This window comes from Haemaphysalis longicornis, unplaced genomic scaffold (genome assembly GCF_048455015.1).
Source record: "Haemaphysalis longicornis isolate Haplotype H1 unplaced genomic scaffold, Haemaphysalis longicornis Haplotype H1 scaffold_5, whole genome shotgun sequence".
Classification (NCBI taxonomy): Eukaryota; Metazoa; Arthropoda; class Arachnida; order Ixodida; family Ixodidae; genus Haemaphysalis; species Haemaphysalis longicornis.
Genome location: NW_027526385.1, coordinates 33,655,146 through 33,663,304, shown reverse-complemented (window position 1 = coordinate 33,663,304; position 8,159 = coordinate 33,655,146).

Sequence of the window (8,159 nt, the reverse complement as noted above, 5' to 3'; positions counted from 1 at the left end):
TGCCTGCGGGCAACTGTCTTATTGAGGCTAAACCACCGCTACATCATCTTTTGGACCACCACAAAGCAATCGACCATCAAAAGTTGGCGGGGACTCTTAATTTGAAATAATTGTAAAAATAGCAGTTCAATTAAAGGACATAGACTAGAAAAAACAAATAATCTAAAAAGTAGAGAAAAGTAGAAGCTAACAGGAAGGCTTCCGCATCGTTAAGAGCCGATTGCTACATAATGATAAGGCTCTCGTACCGAGATAATGTTTCTTTTTTTTTTTAACGGACCACCTGCGTTTCGCTCTACTCGTCACTAACGCAACAAACAAAACGAGGTCTCTGTGGCTCTGCTCCTGATCGAAGCGAAAACAAAAACCGTGTCTTGTACGACATTTTGGCGAGCGTTGTTGGTACCCAAGTAGTCTGAATTTCTCAGTTGTCCCTCGGCTTGATAAGCGCCATCGACTCGTAGCTTCGGTGCTTAGAAACCCTTTGGTAAACAAACGCCACTATCCCCTGCGGCTGCTAGCGAACGAAGTGCAGTGGCCACTTTCGAGCGAATTCTCCTCTCCCTTAGAAGTGCACCTTCCGAGCTGCATCCCTGTTCATCGTCTAGCTTGTAAAGCTCGTACAGAAGGGTGACCGTACGTGAAGTTAAGTATATTCAAATACCAAAGTTCACAAAGTGCTAAAACGACAATCAAAGTGATATACAAGTTTACCCATCAGTCCTCATCAACTACCCCGTCATCTGGAAACATTATTTCATCGGCTCCGACTTAACGTAGCGAACACCAATAGCTACCGTTTCCGCATTGGACTATATTCCGATTCCAGGTGCAACAAATGTGTGTCGAAGACACAATCAAGTATGTTTTCCTCCGCAGTCCGGCTTACAAGGACCTACATAACCATGCTACACAACAGTGCAAGAATAGGTTATATGCAAGGACCACTGGCTTTAAAAGCCATTGGAGGCCCCTCGCCTTCTTGTTCTCTGCAACGCCTAGCCCTAAATCTTATGTTCTTATGCCTCAGCGACATCGGCCTAGTTCAAAAACTTTTGATCTTTTCCCTCTGAGACTTTCTCACTTGCCTTTTCTAACCTAATTTTGTTTATCCCTCTCTAAGTTTGTATCTATTTCTGTCCTCCTCTTTCTTGGGCCTTCCTTCCTTTACCCCATCCCCTAACAGCGTAGCATGAAGGCGAGTTTGTACGCCGGCTAGACACCGTTTTTTTTTTCAGCTAAACACTGTCTTCATCCTTCCTGCTTTTGCTTATTGCATGTTCAGACTCAATGGAGACGCGAAAAAGTGATGTCCTGTCATTTTGCTGCCTTTCATCATCCGTCACTCCTGTCATTCTTGATAGAACCTTAAAGAGGCCATGCAGACAGAATACAAGTTTGTATTATTCGATAGATTTCGTGTTTTATAGCGCCCCAAGCGCTTGTACGGCAGCAAACGATTCCTATTCACGAGAAATCGGCCAATTTAGATTAAACTTTTAATACTCCGGCCAACTTGTGTGTTTTAGTGACGTCTGTTATAAAGTCAGAGGGGCGACTATTCAAACAAAGTTCCAGTGCGTCATCAGGCTCTGTAGCCTTGCTCACCGTCAGTCCTCTCAAATGGCGGTACCATACAAAGCCGCGGAGCATGGTCAGCCGCTGCTTTGTTTTTGACCCTATGTCCACCTGGATTTTTTTGTTATGGTAGGTAGTAATCGTTTTGTGAAACATGGGGTATGCTCTACAAACAGGGTCAAGTAAGACAACTCCAAAGCGGCGGACTGCTGTGCAGTAAAAGAATCATAGTGCGCCCAGTATCCACAGCAGTGCGCATCGCTACTTTTACATTTACGTGTAGTTTTTTTAACTTTTATTGTTTATTCCGCCATTCTTATTTTTGCTACTGTAAACTGAATAAACAGTACATTTAAGAGCAAATAGCTCGTGCAACCAGCTTATAAGCCCTGCCTAATTAGACTTTGCTTTTGCCGGCCTCAGCCAATCGCACATATGGACATATGTCATCATAGGTTCTGTTGCGGAAAATGAACTAGTTTGTCGCATGGCCATTCCGTTTTTTTCCTAACTATATAGCTTATTTGAGCGACCTGTACGTTAAAGGTGTTGCCAGTATGATTCTAACGAGGCAATTTTTCGAACGAACCAAACTTGTGTTTTGTCAGCATGGCCCCTTTAACGTGCTTCGCTGCTGTCTTCTTCATTACCAAGCCCACGTGGTCACCCGGTTACTCCCGTATCCGTCTGCTTTGAAGTATGCAGAAACAGCGAGGATGTTTTAACTGATTAAGAGCCTTGCGGTTGAGGCCTGCGTACCATGCAGCGCAAAAATGTGAAAAACACATTTCTTTACTACTGCGATGAAATAATTGCGTACATCTGCAGCATACTCTCCTATACTGTGTGAGGTGAATTATAAATTGGGAGAGTGGTAAAAAATTACCCCACCTTCCCGCGAGGGGAACCCTGTGGAGATGCGACGCATCTTGGGGGTTCACTTGGTGTTTCCGTTGGGTTGATTCTCTAATTGCGTGAAACGTGTGAGGAACGCGTATGATGTATTCTTTATTTAACACGCGGCGTAACGTTAACGATGACGGCCTTGTGGTCGCTGAAGTGGACGGGTAGTGGATTGTGAAGTAAAGGGACCACCGTGCAATTTGCAGCGAAGATGTGACGCAACGTGGCGCGGCTATGACGCAACACAATCCACTTTAATCCAATCCAATCCAAATCCAAGCCAACCCAACCCAATCGAATCCAATCCAATGCCCCTCGCGAGAGAGTGTTCGCTATCGGAGAGGAGAGGGGGTGAGCGGCGGAGAGCGCAGCTCGCGCGGCGAGAAGAATGGGGGAGGGGTGTGGACGGATAACAACAACGCCGTATGGAGGGACAAGGCGACTGAATGAGATGCAGTCGCATCTAAAATTTTGAGCCGAAATCAACAAATGCGACGGATAGGGAACCCACCCTTCCGACCCTGTGAACACTGCCTGTCCTCCACCCGGATTTGTTTTGTGCATAAAGACTACACGTGGTTTTTTTACGAGTGCTAGTTCGACCCAAGCACTAAAACCGAACACGACCCCAGAAAGCAGATAGGAACATTGTAAAAACGCTCAACTGACAGAAAAGCAAACGAAAAAAGTCGCACGCAATTGGCCACCAAGTGCCCCTACCGATCGGAGTAAGCACCGAAGTCCAAGATCAAGAAGCCTCCTCCAAGCTGCACCCAAACATAGTAAAAGTTATTCCGGCCTCAGAGCAAGGAAAGCCGTCACAGACGTAGCTGCCTACCGAGCTCTCTGCATCTCGGATTTCCCCGGAGAGGACTGAAACGGAGCCGGGGGCGTGAAGGGGATGACTCGCGCTATACTGGGACGAATAAAGTCCCGGACTAGAGAAAGGGGAAAGTTTCTAGGGGAAAAACAGCCGGGAAGGTTGAACCACGAGCAAAAAGCGTGATTTAAAGAGCGGGGCTGAAAGAATTGGGATGTGTTGAAATTTAATTTTTTGGTGTGTATATATATATATATATATATATATATATATATATATATATATATATATATATATATATATATATATATATATATATATATATATATATATATATATATATATATATATATATATATACGGTCTTGCGAACTAAATTTCTTCGCATGCAAATACGCCGAGGAACCACTTTTGCTAAGGCGAAGAGACTACGAGATAGGTCAGGTGTACATAGCAAATGTCACAACAAGTAACGGAAACAGTAGCACGACGTTTTTCGGATCGTTTAACCTGACATCATCCTCCGAAACTGCCGTGTGCAGCTGTTGAGATACAGCTGGCTGCCACCCTGTTATGGTACGTGGCTGGAGCTATGGGCAGTTTCTCTATGAGAAAAAATAAAACTTTTACGGCGTAAACCACGAACTTCTAACGAGGATGTGAAGAATGCTTTAAAGAGCTTGGGTTAAATAACAGTCAAGGTTACCGACATGATTGGTGAGCATCTCGTACCTGCTAAATCAAATCTTAAAAGATAATAGGACCATCAATGCACAGTTCCCCATCTTTCAATGAGCTTCAGCGATTAACTGGGTAAGGAGGCACGTTGCTCAAAGGTACTCGGCAGCCCACATGCACTGGAGCATTCATTATCATGAACAAGACTAGGTTCATGCACCTACCACGTAACGTTCTACCATGTTGTTCTACCGCGTCAATGCATGGCTTATAAGCCTGATATATAAATAAAACAAAAATCCAAGCATTCACACTTCACACGTGACCGAATGTCCACCAAGGGTTCTGTTCAAAGAGACATTGAGTGCTGCGGACTATATCCGAGGATCGCTAATTTTGAGCTCGTATTCTTGGAAATGTAGTGCTTACGTTCGTTGGCTGTTCTACCTTCAATGTGCTATCTGGCCGTTCCGTGTACCCTAAAGACGGTATATATCCCCAAATAGTTCGAGTCTAAACGTCCTCGTAAAGGCCACTGTAACAGTTCCAACTAGCCGGTATCAATGATTTTACAAGTGTGATTTAAATAATGTATCTCTGGTAGTGTAAGGGTTCAAGCTACTTGGCATTCCTGGGACCTGATGATGTGACTTCTACCGCACCTTTTCGTGTGCGCTGTTCGTCGAATCGGAAAGCGAATAACGAATACCTTGCTTCAAGGTTAAGAATGTTTTCTAACCGGTATATGTAATTTTAAGGCATAGGAAAAAACGCAGTGATCGTGCCCAAGTGGTTTCGCGTTCTCTAATACCCCGCATAGCTTTCTCGATAGAACCATTATTTAAGCCATGAATACAATGGACACAAACCCCATAGCGCTCCCCCCTCTCTGCTATGATTACAAAGAGGGCAAGGCATCAGACGATATTGGTAGGTCATAACGTGGCGAAGAGCACGGGGCTCAGACCCCAGCTTCCAGCCCCACCCATCGGCCGGCAAAGCCCCCGGGGGGAAATCACCTAAGGGAAGCCGGGAAGCCGCGTGGTGGCCAGCATTCCTTTCTTTGCCTCTTCCCCGTTAAGCTCGGATGCATCCCTTTGCAGGAAACAACGCCTCCCGCACCCATCCCAAGGTAACCCATCAGCGCTGATCCCCGCCCCGACAATCTCCCCCTGTGGGATTCTGACGCCCCAAAAGTGAATTCGCAAATAGCTTTCAGCCTCCCTACCCTTCCCTCTTCCTGGCGTCGCCATTTTTTTTCGTCCCCGTGGCAGTCGACAGCACGTCGGTGTTTGTCACCACAATGGTTGGTGTGCCGATTTTGAACGCCATTAGCATTCATGGGCTGCGCGACAACGCGCTTCTGAAGCCTCTGTATTGACCGCACGTGTTAACGTCTAAGGGCCCATGGTTAGGCTATCGCGACAGCAACCGCAAGGTGGCCTGTTCGAACAGTGTCCACACGGAATGAAGAGGTCACAGGGAGGGAGGGAGAGAGGGAGGGAGTTGAGAATATATATATATATATATATATATATATATATATATATATATATATATATATATATATATATATATATATATATATATATATATATATATATATATACATCTTAGCTCTGTCATTTTAGACTTCATAAAACTGCTCCAGGGAAGTCCCGGAATTTTTCGCCCATACAGCTTTTGTTGCGAAAGCAATCCTGAGCTACCCACAGACTGCAGTAGTCTTCTTGACTGGCAAGGATTTTTACTCATTCCAAGGATTTGTACTTGAACACTACTCACCGAATTTCCTGAGAGGAACAACAAAAATTCTGCAACTTTATTCGGCAGCGCCAAAGGTAACGTCACCGAAATTTGGTACAATGGCTTTAAATTGACCAATCTCCGAGTAATCGCGAATCATTCTAATTTTTATCTTCAATGTGTATTCTTTCAGTCACTTTTGGCAACAAGAAACACAGTATCTTCCTACCGTTATGTTAGTATAGCCTCACACGCTGGCGTCCTAAATATGCTACTCCGATCACAAAACATGTCCACACCGGGGTCCGACTGCATACCGAACGCATTTCTTCGGCGTTACGCTCCAACTGTGGCAATCTTTTTAGTGCTTATTGTTTAATCTTACGTGAAGTCAGCCACGTTTCCTTCTCATTTTAACAAAGCCTATATCGAACCTATTCCCATAAATGGTTGCCGTCTCATAATTTTCAGTTTCACCCCCATATTCCTGTGAGCGGAGAGCTCCTGCTTCTACTCGTCACTTGGACATCAAGGAAGAGGGAGGGGGGGAAGGGGGGGGAGAGGGAGCTGTCGCGTTCGCTTTGAAGCGTGAACTGGATGTCGGGGTGGAGGGAATTTGATGCTTTTCGTAAACTAAACTTCGGTGGTCTACACTACGCAAAGACTTTGTATGTCTATGTCTTTACATTGTTTACATGTATGTACGTCCGTATTGTTGTCTGTATTCTTGTGTCTACACCATTGTTGTGTCTATATGGTTGTTTTGACCTTCCCCTTATGTAACACCCCGCAACGGCTCCCTGAGGGAAACCTCAACGTTGACGATGCTGCACAACTCAGCGGTTCTGCACGTAAAGTGAAAGTGTGTGGTACCCTTTTATTGTACAGTTTATTGTTGTTTTTGCTTGTTGGCCAATGTTAGGCCCATCGCTGTTGTTCCTGCTGAAATTGTATGAATGCCCACCTGCTATGGTCTCGCCCGAGACTGGCAGTATTGAAAATAAATAAAAAATTCCCCCGCATTTCCCCGAGGGGGAGAATGTGAAAGTGCGAATGCACGGTTGTCGGCCAGCTTGCGGCGCTTGCGCTCGGCCCCCGCAGCCCACCGCCTCGCCGCCTTCTCTTCCATCTCTTCCATCGGGTTTGTAGTATCACGTGTACACCACGCAGTTATCAAGCCGCTATAACGCCGCTGAGTCGCCAACGCACGCCGCTGACGACGTAGTTTGAATGCGTTAAAGATATAAGGCGCGTTACTGACAATATCAGCGTCGCGTCCGTGGCTTATTCGGTAGAGCGTCGGGCTGCGGCCCGCAAAGTCCTCGGATGGAAACCTGGCGCCGGATGCTGTTTCTTCTTTAAAGAGCACTGCGGACGCCGCCGACGCCGCCGACGCCGGCGGTGGATGGTTTGGGGTCGCTTATAAAGTGCATTCGCACTTAAAAAATAAATGAAATATTCATGTTATCTCCTGCCTGCAAGTTACATTAGCATGTCATTTCTACGTTCATGACGCACTTTTAAGTGCATAACACTTTAGAGGACCGGCTTATCTTCATAGCTAATTTGCTGTCACGCTATCTAACCGCCGTTCTCGCGCGGCGTAGCGAGGTAACAGAGCCAAACAGCTGCCTCGAAAATGTGCCCGCTTCTACCTCGATTCAGACTTCCCGCAAAGAGTCAACGGTATACTTGAACAAGCAGTTTATATAGCGGTTTATCTATTATTTTATCGCCACTCACCAGTGAGCCATTATCGGCACGGTGGGATTCTTAAGCTCCTTCATCTTGATGAGCGATGTGTTCGGCGTTCCAGCCGTAATCTGGTTTTTCTGTTTAACTGGGTTCATTCCAAGTTTTACTACCCTTGCCTTGTAATGTCTGTTCACCTGCGAGTGCCAAACAGACCACGGCGGCTGCATGGTTGCTTTCATGATGACAGAACACTTAGCCTGGCACCAGATAACCGAAGCCAACATGCCTTTGACAGTTTATTTTTATGTTGTATTGACATTTTTTGCAATGACATGGTTCTTTTTAAAATCTCTTTGAAATTTTTGACAATTTGAATACACATGTTTTGAAGAGGTCGCACATTCACTTCTCTTTTTTTTTTTCCTGTGTCTTTGCATCTAAAGCACCACATTGCTTAAGTTTGTATGTGTTGATTAGAGTATCCTCTACACAGGACCTCCGAGCTCTTGTTGTTCAGAAAATGTTTTTGCTTATTTGATCACTCTTGTTTTATGTATATATCAACACATTTTTTTTTGCTCACTTTTGGCATGTGTCCTTTCCTGTATGTCGTCTCTTGTATGCCTTATATTCATGTACCCAATGCATCCCTCGAGGTGGTCCTTCGCTGTTGGTAAGCACTTCAAATAAATAAATAGTGACAAACGTCCGAAACTTCTGAACCCCTGGCACTTGTCGT